Genomic DNA, 19,019 nt, shown 5'->3' on the forward strand with positions numbered 1-19,019 from the left:
CCCAAGGATCAATCCTTGTTCGCTTGTAGCCCCACAGGTTCCTGGTCCACTTCAAATCTTAAGTGATATCCCAACACTGATGTGGCTGAAAGTTTGTGACATCAGCACAGAACCGAGTGAGCAGGCAGAAAGAAAACAAAGAGCTTAAGAAAAGGAAAAGAGGAAAAAAATCCAAAAGAAAAAAGAATTACCACCACTGTAAGAATCGTTAAGGGAATAAATACAATCTGAAAACAATGGAGAAAACTTTTCTTTTTTATTGTCAGTTGCAACAACTACATTTCTTTCCGTGCCATATATCACTTCGGTTGGCCGTATAAAGACAACAATGTTGCATGTTGATTTACTTTTGTTATCTATTTAATGTTACTTGCATACACAATGCTACCCATTAAACTAATTAGTAGTGCTTCTTCGGTATAATTAATAAACTATAAAAATACCGTTTGAGGGTGCTAAATTTTTAATGGCATACTTTGTCTCTTGTGCCTTTTCAAGAGTTTTTCAAGGAACCGAATAGATCCAGTCGCATGATAACCAGAGAAGATACTTCTGGTGTATTGTTATTATCTGCAATACTCCATTTTGAGCAAGACTTTTTTGAACTTATGACAATTGTTTCAGTAGGCTGCAGTACTTGCTGGAAGTACTAGAAGAAGTAATAAAGTTATTTATTCTCTGTTTTGACACTGAGATGAGGCAGCATTGTTTGCACAGGATAAGCTAAGCTTATCAGCTGTGTCTAAATTCTGATTGAGACCTAGACCAGCTTAGATTGGGCCGACTGAAACCCATGAGGCTTAGATAACTCATGATTATGCAAGCGAGCCTAAACATTCTGTCCTAAACATTCTTTGATGTATGGAAATGAGAGCTAGACCATAAAGAAAGCTGACCACCAAAGAATGGATGCTTTTGAATTGTGGTGCTGGAGGAGGCTCTTGAGAGTCCCTTGGACTGCAAGGAGAACAAACCTATCCATTCTGAAGGAAATCAACCCTGAGTGCTCACTGGAAGGACAGATCCTGAAGCTGAGGCTCCAATACTTTGGCCATCTCATGAGAAGAGAAGACTCCCTGGAAAAGCCCCTGATGTTGGGAAAAAGTGTGAGGGCAAGAGGATAAGGGGACGACAGAGGGCAAGATGGTTGGACAGTGTCATCGAATCGACCAAAATGAATCTGACCCAACTCCGGGAGGCAGTGGAAGACAGGAGGGCCTGTCGTGCTCTGGTCCATGGGGTCACAAAGAGTCGAACACGACTTAACAACTAAACAACAACAACAAACATTATTCTCCATTTTATAAGAGTTGTTATCATTGCCATCCTCTTCCTCAGCATGGTTAGGAAAGAACCAGCAAGAATCCACTCATAGTCAGGCTGGCTGCGGGATTCTGGATAGCATCATTCACCTACCTTAAGCCTTCACCCTTCCCAGAGCCTGAAAAATTACATTTTAAGAAAAATTAAGAAATGGAACTTAGTGAAGCCATCTGTGATGGAATAGTCTGAGGATGATGCTCTGGCATCAAGGCTCTTCACGACGACAAGGCCACTTTGAGTTCAACAATTTCTTTCTCAATCTAAACAGTTATATTGGGGGCAAATCATGGTGAAATGCAACAGCCATTTTCCGAAGCTGTTTTTTTCTCCCTTAAAAAAAAAAAAGAGAGAGAGAGAAAGAGAGAGAGACTAGTACCTGATAGAAGTCAATTTACTCTCGCCCAAGGCTGTGTCACTGTAGATTATATCCAAGATGCTAATGATTTGTGAGTGCAGATGCAGAGTGCTGACCTCTCTGAAATAAGGCAGCCACTGAATTCCTGCCCCACTGAATGCCTTGAATGAAACTACATGTCTTGTCATTGTTTCTCTGAGCATTCTCCCCCCCCCCAATTGCTCAGGTAAATTATTGTAATCTAAATATCATTTTCATTTTGAGAATGTCAGATGCAGGGAGGATCAGGGAGGTGGGAAATGCATCAGAAACATTGGGGGGAAGATACAAAAGAGGCATATATGTGGAAAATAAAAGGCGTTTGCTAGAAAGCGCAGCATAATGGAGGAACATAATGTTTCCCTGTAGGAAAAAATATATATTCTTAATGTTTAATTGATGTCCTGCCTAACCTAGCATGGGAGTCAAGATGGAGCTTCACAGAATGAACAGTTCATGTAAATATGTGCCAGCTAAAATGCTAATTGCAGTGTTTTAGGTATTTGGCTGTAGAGCCAGTAATTGGGAGTTTGATTCTCCATGTTGACCCCTAGGAGAAGAGCCAGCCTGGGTGTCCTTGGGCAAGCTTCACAGTCCCACAGCGCCCCCAGTGGAAGGGAAGGGTAAATGTCTTCTGAATATTCACTACCTGGAAAACCCTGGAAAGTCAGCATTGATGATGATGATGATAAGGATGATCAGAATCGAAACCAAACTTCTTGGCCATTCTACAGACGAGTCAGTTGGAGATCTACTCCGGCTTCAAATGTCAACTCAGACATTAAATTCACTCAGTGACCTGGCACCATTCAGAAAATGAGCCATTACATTTTTAAAAGGTTACTATTATTGTCACTCAGATTATACAAATAGTTTGTAGTTCTGCACATCATAAACTCTGGGTCATTACAAGCAGACTAGAAACAAAAAGATCCTCTCTGGTTCCCTCTGATGGCCGATTCCACTTTTGCACCTTGAAAAACAAAACAAAAAACAGCAATTAATACTTCCCTTGTCACTTCGGAATGATAATTGAATGGCATAAAATATTCTTATAAAGTTATATAAAAAAGGCTTTAAAATGACCTGTCGAAAGCAGAGGAGGTAGATGACCTTGAGGAAAAACACTCAGACAGGGAATGTGGTCCCAAACCGTGGAAGGTTTTATAGGTGATCATCAAAATATTGCTTGAAGAGTTCTTAGAATCTCACCCCCTGACTTCAAGATACAATGAATTGTGAGGGAAGCCATTCCGAGGAGCTGCTTGAGAAATTTTATTTCAGGTCACAAAGGTTTTCATCCAGCTGTGACCCTTGTACAGTTTTGTGTGCATTTCCTAATGTTTGCATTTATTTCTTCATTTCATTTAGTGTATGTATTTATATTTTTTTATTTTATATAGTACAGTATTTTCTTGTATCTTCTCCCCATTGCTAAAGCATGTTGGGTGCAATCCAGCCCAATTTTTGTCCCAGATCTGAATGGGTTTGTAAATTTGCAAAGTCTTTGCAACAGAGAACTGGAAGAGCTATAACCTTGTTTAGTTTTGCCTAGATACACAAGACATTTATGTCCAGATTCTATGGGTAAATGGAATGGTTCCTGAATTTCATTTAGCTGTGATTGCATCCATGTTAAAAAATTTGATCACGTGATGTACAGTGGACCTTGGGTTTTTACCACCTGTTCTCACATTATTCTATTCAGAAGTGCATCATTTAGCCTCCTTCAGGCATTTATTTTAGCTCAGGGCTTGAGTCACTGTCTAAGGTCTCAAATTGCCCCACGTGCTCTCCTCTCCTGCCATAAATTTCTCCCTGCCCCATCACCCTCTGCCACTGCTCTCAATTTCCCCCATGTCCCCTCACTCGCCTCCCAGCCCCATTGCTCAATCTTCTCATCAAATGTTTTCTCAAGAAGACAGCATTTGGGAGACACATCCTATGCTAAAACCATGCGGATCCATGCTTTTGCTCCACTGCAAAGCCAGGCACCCCTCATTTCTGTGGATACAATAGGAACAGCTGGAGTATTCTTAAAGGGACAGAAGCAGCTAAGCTTTCTAAAGCAGTGGTCCCCAACCTTGGGCCTCCAGATGTTCTTGGACTACCAGTCCCAGAAGCCTTCACCACTACCTCTGCTGGCCAGGATTTCTGGGAGTTGAAGTCCAAGTACATTTGGAGGCCGAAGGCTGGAGATCACTGTTCTAAAGGGACAAACAGCTTTGCACTCTCCCTCCCTCCCTCCCTCCCCTCACCATAGCAGCTAGGGCAAGTGGCCAGTATGAGGGCAAGCCTGAAGTGGAATGATTTTAAAATCCAGAGTAGCCCTTTCAATTGAGATACAACACAACCCTAAAAGGTAGCAAAGGTTTTCCCAAAGGGATGCACACGCAGCAGTGTGAAAATGCAATGCCTTAACCACTATCTCCAGGAGACACAGGCAATGATTCACATACCATGAGACTGTTGCATGACTTTCAAATCACAGCAAAAAATGCCTATGCATCATGTGGGGTGAATGAGTAATGTAGATAAGTCCTTAGATGCCTGATAGATTCTAATGTGGGCAGTAAACGTGACAAATCCAACTATCTAGCTCTGGACATCAGTGAATCTCTAACATTGTTCTCCTTGTCACTAGAAGAGCAACTGGTTATTCCATTTTGATCTGTATTTCAAACAAACTGGGTTGAATCAGGCCAGTTCTATTCAGGATTTGGTATTTGTCATGGTGGCACTGCGGGTTAAACCGCAGAAGCCTCTGTGCTGCAAGGTCAGAAAACCAACTGTCGTAAGATCAAATCCACGCGACGGAGTGAGCTCCTGTTGCTTGTCCCAGCTCCTGCCAACCTAGCAGTTCGTAAGCATGTAAAAATGTGAGTAGATAAATAGGGACCACCTCAGTGGGAAGGTAATGGCGTTCCGTGTCTAGTCGCACTGGCCACGTGACCATGGAAACTGTCTTCGGACAAACGCTGGCTCTCCGACTTGGAAACGGGGATGAGCACCGCACCCTAGAGTCAGACACAACTGGACTAAATGTCAAAGGGATCCTTTAGTTTCACTATTGCACAGTCCTCATTCCAATGGTATGGTGGACATTCCACAAACTTAATCTAAGCTAGGAGTATGCTGAAGGTAATGTATGGAATGTGCCTCACCCACCATCTTCCCTTGTATTTGGCTGAGTTAAAGTTGTCCTGTCCTGCTTTGAGCACACCATGAGAAGGTAAGATTCTCTGGAAAAGATAATAATGCTGGGAAAATTTGAAGGCAGCAGCAGAAGAGGAAGACCTGATGTGAGTTGGATTGACTCCCTAATGAAAACCACAAGCTTGGGTTTGCAAGAGCTGAGTAGTTGAGGAGATGACATTTTCAAGATCATCATCCATAGGGTTGCCGTAAGCGACTTGGCAGCACATAACAATAAGCACATTACGCCACTCTAATTGTGGTTGACCCGTTGTTTTTGTTCGTCGTAATTTAGTTGTTTAGTCGTGTCCGACTCTTCGTGACCCCATGGACCAGAGCACACCGGGCCCTCCTGCCTTCCACTGCCTCTCGGAGTTGGGTCAAATTCATATTAATAGCTTTGATGACACTGTCCAACCATCTCATCCTCTGTCATCCCCTTCTCCTCTTGCCCTCACACTTTTCCAACATCAGGGTCTTTTCCAGGGAGTCTTCTCTTCTCATCAGATGGCCAAAGTACTGGAGCCTCAGCTTCAGGATCTGTCCTTCCAGTGAGCACTCAGGGTTGATTTCCTTTAGAATGGATAGGTTTGTTCTCCTTGCAGTCCAGGGGACTCTCAAGAGCCTCCTCCAGCACCACAATTCAAAGGCATCAATTCTTCGGCGGTCTGCTTTCTTTATGGTCCAGCTCTCACTTCCATACATCATGACAGGAAAAACCATAGCTTTGACTATGCGGACTTTTGTTGGCAAGTTGATGTCTCTGCTTTTTAAGATGCTGTCAAGGTTTGTCATCACTTTCCTCCCCAGAAGCAGGCGTCTTTTAATTTCATGGCTGCTGTCTCCATCTGCAGTGATCATGGAGCCCAAGAAAGTAAAATCTGTCACTGCCTCCATATCTTCCCCTTCTATTTCCCAGGAGGTGATGGGACCAGTGGCCATGATCTTAGTTTTTTTGATGTTGAGTTTCAGGCCATTTTTGCACTCTCCTCTTTCACCCTCATTACAAGGTTCTTTAATTCCTCCTCACTTTCTGCCAGCAGAGTGGTATCATCTGCATATCTGAGGTTGTTGATATTTCTTCCGGCAATCTTAATTCCGGTTTGGGATTCATCCAGTCCAGCCTTCCGCATGATGTATTCTGCATATAAGTTAAATAAGCCAGGGTTGTGTCAAATTCATGTTGGTTGCTTTGCAGACACTGTCCAGCCATCTAATCCTCTGTCATCCCCTTCTCCTCTTGTTTTTGTTAGGAGCCATTAAATTGCTTCCATTGTATGGTAAGCCCGGAAGGGCTCTTGAGGTAAGTGAGATTTACTGTGGCCATCCCACCCCATGGCCAAGCAAGAATTTGAACCCAGGTCTCCTTCCTCCCAGTCGAACACTCTGTTCACTAACTATACCACAGTTGATTATTTCTCTTTCTTGATGGGTGAAATTGTTTTTGCTGACATGGCTTCTTCCATTACAAGCTTGAAAGTGCTGGAGGTGAAAGGCCAGCCAGGAAAATACTTCCACAGAACACAGTTCATTACAGAAGCAAATTGGAGCGTAACCAAAATCAAAGAAGTAGGGAAAATTCAATTTTTGGAAATGCATAAACATTATTTTTAATCTAGCAAAACCACTCGGGGGCAAACAAGAGCTGAATTTAAAGGAAAGTTCTAGCATCTCACATCCACTGTGTTTAGTTGCTGCTTATCAAATTTTTATCTCATTCTTCGGTCTGTCTTAAATTATTAAGGCTTCTGTAATTGAATCTGCCTGAGTGTGTAGTATAAGGGGGAGGGGGGGAACTTGGAAAGGTGTATATGAGTGGGAATTACAAGCAAGATTAGCAAATGATTGAATAAAAATTGCAAGTTTATATTTGTAAATAAAATATGAGGATTCTATGCTAGGTAGTAATTGGTTTGCATTCACAAATGACTAGATGATGTCCTCCAGGTAATCTTTGCTCACAGGTGTCCTGCAGTCGAGTATCTTCTTCCTTCTCTCCTCCTCCAGAAACCGTTGAAGAAAAAGTTAGGTGACAACTGCTCCGCCCCGAGATCCTTCATCCCAGCTGTTTGCTAACCAGCCTAAGTCATAGGCCTAAGATTTAAAGGGCTGGCTCTGAACTATAAAGCCCTAAACCAGTGGTCCCCAACCTTGGGCCTCCAGATGTTCTTGGACTACATCTCCCAGAAGCCTTCACCACCACCTCTGCTGGCCAGGATTTCTGGGAGTTGAAGTCCAAGAACATCTGGAGGCCCAAGGTTGAGGACCACTGCCCTAAACGGCTTAGATCCAGGCTATCACAACAGAGATTTCGGAGATTTGAAATAACATTGTTCCGATGCCCTGATGACTATGGGTGTCGCTGAAATGTATTTCTTCCACAAGTGAGTCGTTGTTGATGTTTTGCCATTTCTGTTTATATGCCACCATTCTTCCAGGACTAGGGCCCATAGTGGCTTACAAGAGCATTTAAAATGGTAGCAGATGAAAACACAATACCAGGACAAAAATAAGAGAGAATTAATTTTGATTATATGATTAAAAGGCACTTAAAATTAAACTCTTTAAAATAAAGTTAAAAAAAAATAGTAGTAATTCTTTAACATAAAACAATGAGACCCAGTGCATCCACTGGTATCTTATAAGTGGAGGCTCTTAATGGCTAAAAGTCAATTTGCCTGGTGGTCTCATTGAGAAGAACAGCCCTGCTGGATCAGGCCAAGGGCCCATCTAGTCCAGCTCCCTGTGTCTCACAGTGGCCCCACCAGATGCCTCCGGGAGCACACGAGACCACTAGATGCCTGTCTCCTGCATCTGGCATTTGGATATAACTTTCTGCCAAATCTGGAGATTGTACATCCCCATCATGGCCTACAACCTGCGATGGACTTTTCCTCCAGGAATCTGTCCAATCCTCATTTAAAGGCCAGATGCCATCACCACATCCTGTGACAAGGAGTTCCACAGACTAACAGCATGCTGGGTCAAGACATATTTTCCTTGGTCTGTTCCCACTCTCTCAACGCTCAAATGGAGTGGATATTCCCTGGAGTGGATATTCCCAGTCTCCACTTGATCCATCCCCTGCATCATTTTATACGTCTCCATCATATCCCCCCCCCTCAGATGCCTTTTCTAGATATTCAGGAGCCCCCAACGCTGTAGCCTTTCCTCATCAGGGAGGGGCCCCAGCCCAGTCCCATTTTAGTCGCTCTCTTCTGCACTTATAAGGCATTCCATAGCCTGATAACTCTATGGGCCAGTGAGTGGGTCAGGATCAGTCCTTGGGGACCTCCACCAATTGCTGAGAGACAGAGAACTGGAATGCTTAGAGGATTGCTTTGCATCTTTAAAAGAGCATTTGTTTTTCTTCTGTTTCTATCGCACCTCTTGAATTTAATGAAGGTACTCAACTGACAGACTATCAGGACATGTTGCCTCATTTGTCATTAGCCTTGGCATCTCTAATTGTCAGATTTATGGAATCTGAAATGGCAACAGCTGAAGGGAAGGAGAAAAACAGATATAAGGGAAACAAACAAAGCCACATCAATATTGTTATCAGTGATGGTTGTGTTGCCTCTGATTAACAGGCCTGAAGTCATAAATCAAGAACAAACCTGACGTTTCTGAAGGACAAGACTAAAAGATGGGGGGGGGGGTTATTCAGGAAGAGAGAAATAAATAATCTTGTTTCCCAATCGCTGTAAAACAAATTATATAAATATTCCCTGCCTCATAAAGGGGTATTAAAACATACACACCCACTAATCCTGCAGGCTGGCTGACGCCCATGTTTCTGGCAAGCCTCCAAAGCTTAGGTATACAATCCAGAACTAGAGATTTTTGAGGGAATTTGACAAAGGATTGTGACTCCTCTGTAAATAGGATGAGGGGCATTTTTGAAGTTATTTTTGCTCAGCCCTGAAATGAAACTAAAACGGTCCGTTGTGTGCTCACAGATTTGCATTTTCCCCCCTGCCATTGACACTTGGGAGGCCTCCAGAGCCACACGTGAGGATGGGGGGGGGGGGGGAAGGGGTTTCAATTCAATTTGTTTTTTTATAAACACAATTCCAAATTCCGAACTTTTTTTTCGTATTTAGAATGGAAAGAACTTGAATGTTTACAAAAAGCCAAAGATGGGAGAAAGCAGAACAGATTTATTTATTTATTCATCCAGGGTCGGGGATTTTATTGCTTAACTTTTAGGAGTCCGGGGTTTGAAATCTGTGTTTGCCACCCTTGTACTGAAATGAGGATGTGACTTTTCTTCTGAGGAGATTCCTCTCTTCGGAGAACCTCCTTTAAAACTCCTATGGTGAACAGGCCCTCTCCATGCTGTGAATGGCACTACTTACTGTTGTCTTGGAGAAGACAGGACTCATTGGAGGAGACAATAACGCAGGGAAAAGTTGAAGGCAGCAGGAAATGACGAAGACTGAACATGAGAGTGAATAATTCAAGATGGGAAGCCTGTTCTGTTAGTGTGCAAGACCTGAGTGGGACAGCTGATGACATAATCTTTTGAACATCACAAAGTGGTGGGGCCACCAGTGGTAATCAAATACAGTGGTACCTCACTAGATGACGACCTTGCAAAATGATGCATCTGCATGACAATGAGGTTTTGCAATCGCTATAGCGATTCGCAAAATAGTGATTCCGATGGGTGATTTTTGCCGGACGATGATTTGTTCCATGCTTCGCGGACCGTTTTTTCTCAAGACGATGATTTTTACAGCTGATCGGTGGCTTTGCAAAATGGCTTCCCTATGTTTTCGGGACCGATGCTTCGCAGGACAGCCATTTTAACAGCTGATCGGTGCTTTGAAAAATGGCTGCCCTATGGGTGATCTTCGCAAAATAACGATGATTTTTCCACATTGGAACACATTAAACAGGTTTCAATGCATTCCAATAGGGAAACGATTTTTGCAAGACAATGAGTTCGCTAAACGATTTCTATGGAATAAATTATCATCATCATGCAGGGCACCACTGTACTGGTATGAGCAAACCATCTCAGCAACTGGTCTATTCAAGTCCCTTCTCCTCATCTGGCTCCCTCAGAGACCCATCCTAATATTTCGTCACCATACATGCAACACAAATGACTTTCTGTGTTACATTATATAGATTGCATGTTTGCATTTCCTTGGTTTGGAAGAAAACCTGGCCATAACATTGTCAGCATCGAATTTCTACTCTGTTTCATATCATATTACTCTGAATAATTTCCCTGATAGTCTAAAAATTGGAAAAGTTAAGTCCTGAAAGGGGCTGTTAGGAATAAAGCTTTTAAAGGGAATAATTAGGAATTAAAATTGGCAGGGATATAAACTGAGTCATCACCAGTAGCTTGCAAAGAAATGATCTGACATGAAAGGAAATTGCTGCTGCTAATTTGATTCTTTCTCGGTATTATTTTCCTCCCCATTTTTTTAAAAAAGGGTATAAAAGGAACATATTTCTATAAGCTTTTAAGAGCAGTTTTGAGTTTGTTTGTTTAAACAAAAAGGGGGAATAGAAGAAAACTGTTCACATATGATTGAATTTTAATTTCAAAACAAATACCAACACATCTTTTTGCATGCACAATTCTATATATTAATGCAGAAATCAGCTATTTGTGCTAGAAACTAGAGAGGTGGAAACTTATTTGAGTTTCAGGTTTGACAGCCTTGCCTCAGTCTACACATGCTGGACCATCTGGAACGAAACAGCAGTTTTTAGCAGGATAAGTAGAGAAATGGGTAGTCGTATCACAGCAGTATAGATCTGGAAGACACCTCAAGTTATAGAATCAGAATAACTGAGATGGAAGGGGCCTACAAGACCATTGAGTCCAACCCCTTGCTCAAGGCAGGAATCCAAATCAAAGCAAATCTGACAGATGGTTGTTCAATTTTTTCTGGAATGCCTCCAGGGTTGGAGCGCTCACCACCTCCCAAGGTCATGTGGTTTCATTGTTGTACTGCTCTAACAGTTAAGGAGTATTTTCCTGATATTCCACCTAAATCTGGCTTTCTGTGACTTGCGCCCATTACTGTGTGTCCTGCACTCTGGGATGATCAAGAACAGCTCCTGCCTCTCCCCGGTATGACAATATTTGAAGTATTTGAAGAGTACTAATATCTCCCCTCTGTCTTCTTTTCTCCAGGCTAAACACACCCAGTTCTTTCAGTTATCCAGCCCAGCCCCAATACAAGAAATGTAGTGCATCCATGAAAGGCGGCCATCCAAACTCTGTTAGAAAACCTCCGATAAATATAAGCCCACCATCTTCCATGGTAGGCTGTTCTTCTGTCAAAGAATTCTTTCATAGAATCTGGAGCAGAATGAGAAAAGAAGCTTGGAAATGGAAGGGCATTCATAAAGGTGGACCTGGTGGATGTCCACCTCCTGTTGTTGTTGTTTAGTCATTTAGTCGTGTCCGACTCTTCGTGACCCCATGGACCAGAGCATGCTAGGCCCTCCTGTCTTCTACTGCCTCCCAGAGTTGGGTCAAATTCATGTTGGTCGCTTCGATGACACTGTCCAACCATCTCATCCTCTGTTGTCCCCTTCTCCTCTTGCCTTCACACTTTTCCAACATCATGGTCTTTTCCAGGGAGTCTTCTCTTCTCTTGAGATGGCCAGAGTATTGGAGCCTCAGCTTCAGGATCTGTCCTTCCAATGAGCACTCAGGCTTGATTTCCTTCAGAATGGATAGGTTTGTTCTCCTTGCAGTCCAGGGGACTCTCACGAGCCTCCTCCAGCACCACAATTCAAAAGCATCCACTCTTTGGCGGTCAGTCGCCTTTATGGTCCAGCTCTCACTTCCACACATCGCTACTGGAAAGACCATAGCTTTGACTATGTGGACCATTATCAGCAAGGTGATGTCTATGCTTTCTAAGATGCTATCAAGGTTTGTTATCGCTTTCCTCCCAAGAAGCAGGTGTCTTTTAATTTCGTGGCTGCTGTCACCATCTGCAGTGATCATGGAGCCCACCTCCTGTTTCTTTCCAAAAGCTTCCACTTCCAGTTCAAAACCCATATATTTATCATTGTAGATGACCGATCCCAATCTGTCAGCATGGATCTATGCTACAGAAAAGGGATAGAACTGGATATGGACAAGGATGTGCATTTAAGCTTAACTTAATGGCAGATTCAGCCAGACATGGCATCATCGAGTTCAGCCCCTGTCACGGAGGCCCAGTGGGGAATCAAACTCCCAGTTTCTGGCTCCACAATCAAAGACCTAAACCATTGAGCTATCCAAAAGGGGAGAGTTGTTCCCAGCATGGAGACCATTAAGGGGGATAGCACTGGGGAGGGGACAAGAGGAGGTTACAAACCAAAATTCAGCACCTTAAACATTGTTGAAGAGGTCAAAACACGAGGCCAGCAAAGGATTCAAGACTTTGACTCTGTGTTGTATATTCCTGTATTACCAAGGCATTTAAATTATTATTTTGTTCTCCTATCAAGCTCTTTTGCCCTCAGGGCCCTCAGGGCCGAAGAATCTATGCAGTGTCAAATGTTTTCATTTTGTTTTTGTCTCGTTAAAAACTACTCCCGAGTTCTTCCCTCAAATCTGTCCTTAACTGTATATTTTTGAATGTGCATATCAAAAAAAATGCACCTGGAAAAGGACTTGAAAAAAAGAATGGAAAAAAAATAGCAATTAACCATGAGAAAAAAAACAGGCTTTGGAGTCTTGTATGAATGGAAAGATTGACACTACAAATTAAGGTGAAATGAATTGCTCAAAGTTTTACCTTCTGTAAAATGGGCACATTTTATTTTCTTGCTTTATGTGACTGATTACAGAAACTGATATACGTCCAACTCATAATGGACCTGTACAGAAAGACGAGACGGGTTGTTTGTCACAACACAATTATACCAACAACATAATCCTACTGCTATACTTGTAATGATTTCTGTCGCCTGTTGCATTGCTTGAAATTAGCTTTATGGCTTGTTTGCTATTTTTTATTTTCTCATGTGAACTGCGTTGATGCAAAACTGACCAGACAGAACTATCTCCCATCTCAATTGTGAACCATCCAGAGACTTTTTTCGTGGTGCAGTAGGGTATAAAGTATGCAAACAAAGAGATTCTGCGAATATGACTAGCAAATATCATTTACTAAGCTTCATCTGTGATCTATGAAGCTCTGCTGTCTACCACCCTCATCAGCCAAAGCTGACAACTGATTTACTTCATTCTAAACCTCCTGCTTAACTCCCTGTATTTTCCAGCTTCAGAGCCAGCCTTGATCTTTAGCCTTGTCCAGCAAGCTGGGATTTTCTGAAATCAAAAACTGTAGTAACTCTATAGAGAAGACTGAGAAACAGCCAGGTCTTTAGGGGATTTGAAAGAACAATATACACCAATCCTTCCATTCTGTACATACGCCAGCTCCCACGCAATCACTTCCCTACCCTTGAATATATTGTCACTGATCACTTATGTGTCGCTGTATATTTCAAATGTCAAAGAATCGGATAATAGCAGAAATTGACAATAAATGCAGTTCACTTTTCTTCACTCCCATCTTCCTACATCAAGCCTGATGAAAGTTGCACTTATTATACAGGCAAGAAGATTAAAGATGCTCCCTAGCCCTCCCACTGCCTTGTTTAATTTGGTGGAACACTGTGAGGAATTAGGGATGTGCACTGGATTCAGCCAAAGTCCAAGGTGGCATCTTGGGATGGGGATGGGTTACAGATGGGCATGAACCATGGTTCAGCAGTTCAGCCTGGTTTGGTGCGGCATTTGCACAGGTGAGCCACTGATGCCCACTTGCTTCCCTTCCCTGCTTTCTCCTGAAGATCACCCACTCACCAGCAGCAGAGTGCTTCCCTGCCTCGCCTCCTCCAGCAGCTGCCCACTGAGTTGAGGAGGCAGGACAGGGAAGCCCATGGTGAGTGGGCAATCACCTGGAGGAGGCAGAGGAGGTAGGCACACTGCTGCTGGTGAGTGGGCCATCACTTGGAGCAGATGAGGGAGGGAAGTGCCAACAGAACACTTGTGCTGGCACCAGGCTGATTAACCACAGTTCATGGCCATCTCTACTCTGGATGCTTTGTGGTACAAAGTGGGCACCTTTGAAGTTAACAGAGCCTATCACTGACCAAGGCAAATCATGAGAGCTTCTGTTGTTGGTCATCTGCTGAGCAGGCTTGGTCCAGAAATTAACACACCCTACAGATGACTGGAAAGAAAAAGACCACAACTTTATTGATTACAGCAGCAGCTTTTTTTGGGGGGGGGCTACCTTTGGGACTGGATCCAATTCATCTAGAGATCGTCTTGCTTCCAATCGCAAGCCATCATCTTCCCGGATTCCTCTGGCAAACATCTCAGAATGGTGGACACTTGGAATACATGTCTGTATTCCACTCCCGGGCTCCCTTTCAAACAGGGGCAAGGCCAGGCTCTTGAGTTGCCATGAGCTTGGGCAGTCCATGATCATGCCCACTGAATCTCCCCAAAAGGATTCCACACCAATTAAGACAGACAGAGGTAGGGGTGTGTGTCTGTGTGTGTCTGTGTGTGTGTGTGTGTGTGAGAGAGAGAGAGAGAGAGAGAAAGCAGCTGAAAAGTGGATCAAAATAAAAACTCCATCTCTCAGGTCTGCTAGCCAACCGTCTTCCCATCTAGTACCCCTGGTCATGCTGGCCCATCAGCTTCTGCCCCGTGCAATCTAAACCACATTCCCAGGCTCCCCTATGGTGGGACCACATGGGAACTGGGCTGGGGGAGACCTGCCCCCCCACTCCAGCCACAACACAAGCCCCAAGTAAGTCTGCACCCTGTTCTTTTGGAAAGGCAGATAAGTGTGGCACTAAAGACAACATTCTGTACAAAATATCAAGGACAGGATTAAATATGGAAGTCATCAAGCCAACTGATATGTATCAGAAATTCTTCTGAGATTTCTTTTTCATCCTTTTTCTTTCTTTTTTCTTTTCTGTTTTCTTTTTTTGGTTTGGCAGAGTGACATTCAGGAAATCAGAAAAAGGGAAATTTCAGAATCATTCCTGTTGTATACAAGTCATCCTGCAGCCCTGTAGTTTTCCTGGAGGACTTTCAGATAATAATTCATCTATCCTCATCTTAAGGCACTCCAAACACACTGTAAATGTGTGGATTACATACGTTTTCCCCCAGTTGCTTTCTCCTTCTTAAAATTCATCTTCTTTAGCCCTTAAAAATCCTGAATCAAAAGTGCAGGACGGCGTAGTGAAGACATGTCCTTTGAAATTCTATTTTTATCAGCTTCCTTCTGCAGAAAAATCACTTTTCCACCATACGCCAGGTTATTAAATCATTTTAGAGAGATCATGTTGCTAGAGTGTGATGAGCCACTGCCAGAGCAGAAAGATTTTAGGTCTGGAGTCCCTCATCAATGCATGTCAACTGTATTCATCCCCTTCTGTTCAGTGCAACTCCATCCCCCGCAACGCCAATAAGCTGTCTGAGATCATGGTGCTTTTATCCATCAATTTCTCAAGCAACTGCAAAAAAAAGCTGGGGGAAATCAACAAAGTTACAGCCATGCATCCATGCATTTGTAAAAAGATCTTCCTCCACTTAGCTTTTTCTACCTGTTAGTTATACTGGAATGCTTTAATTGCTCCTTGTCTGCAATGAATCATTCAGGTACCTCTCAGGATAGGAATCCCCCCCCCCTTTCCTCTTATTGATCTGGAGATTTCAAATGCTAGTTAAGCTTTGAAAAAAAAAATGTATGAACGAGAAAGAGAGAGAAATACATCCCTGGTACATCTCTCAGTCGTAGACACGCAGGGACAAAATATGAAGTTCATCTCACCCATAGACCATCCGTTTGCACGTCAGCATCGCCAGCCAGCACAAAAGCCACTGCTTCTGGTCTTTCTCTGTGCTTAGAAAAAAGATGGAAGGAGAATAATCAGGGGCAGGACTGTGAAAAATGGTGGGGGGCACAGAGAAAAAGAACATCTGAAAGAGGAAGAATGGTGAAAGGCAAGGCAGAATAAAAAGATAGGAGAAAACGAAGGGGGGGATGGGAGAAAACCCGATCAAGTGGGGGAACCGTAAGATTGTGTGAAAATAACAGCCAACAATGAAAACAGGAGAACAGAAGCAAAACGAAAACAAACAAACAAATAAACCCCACAAAAAAAAATAACTTCCATAAAATGTTTCACCCTGCGCACAGATCTGGTGATAGTACCTTAATATGTTCCGAATGAGAAATAAAAAAAGAAGTTCTTGTATGGGAAACTTATGGGCGCTATCCTAGAACATAATGATAATAATAAACTAGCTGAAGCTGGGGTAAAAGTTTAAAAAAGATCTGGATGGTCTTGAGCACTGGGTTGAGAACAACGAAATGAAATTTAGCAGCGATAAGTGCAACGTTCTACACCTAGGGGAGAAAAACCAAATGCACAGTTACAAGACGGGGGATACTTGGCTCATTAATACTACGAGTGAGAAGGATCTTGGAATTGTTGTAGGTCAAAAGCTGAATATGAGCCAACAGTGACTGGAAAAAAAAAAGAGACATGCTATCCTAGGGTGTATTAAGAATAGAGATGGGCATGAATTTGAAAAACAAATCCCCAAATTCATTCAAAAATCACTAATTTGTTGGTTTGTTTTCATATGAATCAATGCCCCCAAAGAATCAATGAATTTTTAGATATTTTTGATTTTGTCAATTTGTTTGGCTATAAAATGCCTGCCAAGAAGATTGGGCTTCCCCAAGACAGCTGCTAATGGGTACTCTCCTGGCTGGGGGACCCACTTCATGGGTGTATAACATAGAGAGCTCAAATCCAATCTTCACCAAACCTGGAGAGATTGTAGAAGACAGTCAGTAGAAACTTCTCTATGATTTTGGTGTCTCAAGGGACCTGGGGGGGGACTTTCCTGGGGGTCCTACTTGAGGGTATATAAGTTGGATGGCTTTAACCCAAACTTGCCACACTTGGAGAGCCTATAAAAGAGAGTCAGGGGAATCGTCCCTGCAAATGTGGCGTCTATGGATGCTTTGGGGGACATTTCATAGGGTTTTAAATTCAAAAACATTGACAAACCAATTCGTCAATTCATTAGAAAAGTTGTATGTTTGTAATTCGTAATTCATTGACCTTAACAAATCATGAATCAAAACAAATCACCACTTTTTCTAATTCATGCCCATCTATGAAAAGAATAGTCTCCATACCCTGTGAGGTACTTGTTCCCCTCTATTCATCACTAGTTAGACCTCTTCTAGAATCCTGTGTCCAGTTCTGGACACCACAATTAAAAAAGGATGCCAACAAACTGGAGCTAGTTCAGAATAAGGCAACAAGGATGATCAGGTGACTGGAAAAAAGACTGAAAGGACTGGGCATGTTAAGCCTTGAGAGAAATAAAGGCGAGGTTAGATCTGATAGCACTTTCCAAATACTTAAAAGGTACTCATACAGAGGAGGGGCAGGATCTGTTCTCAATCATTCCAGAAGGCAGGGGATGTCATAATGGGTTCAAACTGCAGGAAGCCCTATCAGCTTTCTCCCTTCTTACCTTCTAGCTTTTTGGAGCACCAACTCTGTGTGAATTGGGGAACAGCAGAGAGTAGAGCACCAACATCTTCCCTCCCCTACTGCATTAGCCTTAGCAGCCAGAGTGAAAGCTTGGAGGAAACATATTTCATCTCAGCCTTTGTCTGCCTTTGTGACATTACAGGAGCCCACACCTGTAGCATCACAAGAACCCAGCCTTGGTCTCATGTTTCGGCCCTGATATCTCAGAGAAGGGAATACTGCAATCCTGGTTTCATCTGCTTCCTGCCTTAAACACCAAGGATGGGAATTCATTCATTTGTTCGTTAATTTGTTTGTTTGTTCGATTTGTATCCCACTCCCATTAGTGCTGAGACATTACTCTGGATGGTTACAACACGTATAACAGAAAACACAAACAAAGATCGAAACATTAAAAGCAACAATATTGATTTATTTCAATTTGGGGGAGACTACAAATCCCATGCTTCTCCTTTCTGGGAGTCCCGCCTCCCAGATCCAGCCCTTGCAGACACCAAAATTATGCTCACTTGGAGACACCTGGGGAGGATGCCCAGGTGTAGGCTTCAACAACTCTTGGACTCCCCATTTGAAACAAAATCTTTGCCCACTGGTTGCTGAGAAGCTTCCTTTTCAAACAGGAAGCTAGGCCTATCAAAGGCATCAACCCTGCCAGATGGGTTTTGTCTCCAGGTGAGCTCAATTTTGTTGGTGTTTTTTTTTTTTTTTTTGCAACCTCTCGTTCTAATTCTAGTAGGTGTGGCTGGAAGGGACATTTCTGGGCTGCAGCAGCTATCAATCTGTCCAGCCCTCACCACTCATTCCTTCCCTGCCTGTAAATTCAAGGAGAGCTGCACCTTTCTGCTAAGAGCTCCCCACTCCTTTCTGTTTCCTGGCAGCAATCAGTGATTCGGTTGGGGCCTGTTGCTGAAAGCAGTCAGCCACGTTTGTCAGTTTGCTGTTGGATCTGTTCACAACTGTAAGTAAAGAAAATGGTTTTCATTTTTCCTACTTCAAATAGGAAGTGAGGGGTTTTTTTGCAATTTTTTTTAACATAAGGGGTGACAAAAGGAAAAAAGGGAACTGGAATTAATGAGGAAGAGGGGAGACAATAACATACTGATATCCAAACTATACCTATTGCCATATCAAGATTTTAAGTTATTCTATTTACTCTTTTCTGCCTTCTAGATAAGGTTCTCATTTCAATATTTATTTATTTATTTATTTATTTATTTATTTATTTATTTATTTATTTATTTATTTATTTATTTTGGGCATTATTCAGACGCTGCCTGTTGATTCAGTCCACTTGTTAAATAGATCCCATCTTTCTGTTGCCTTTTGCGGGGGATGACCTTTCATGACTTCTGATAAGATATCCATTTCGGCTATTTCCCGTACCTTTTCAATAAGATCTTCTTGTTTCGGTACCGTCGGAATTTTCCAGTTTCTAGCATATATAATTCTAGCTGCTGTAACAATATATATAACTATGTATTCCTTTGACTTGTCTATATTATCAGGTATCATACTTAATAAA

Source organism: Pogona vitticeps, chromosome 4, assembly GCF_051106095.1.
Source record: "Pogona vitticeps strain Pit_001003342236 chromosome 4, PviZW2.1, whole genome shotgun sequence".
Taxonomy (NCBI): domain Eukaryota; kingdom Metazoa; phylum Chordata; class Lepidosauria; order Squamata; family Agamidae; genus Pogona; species Pogona vitticeps.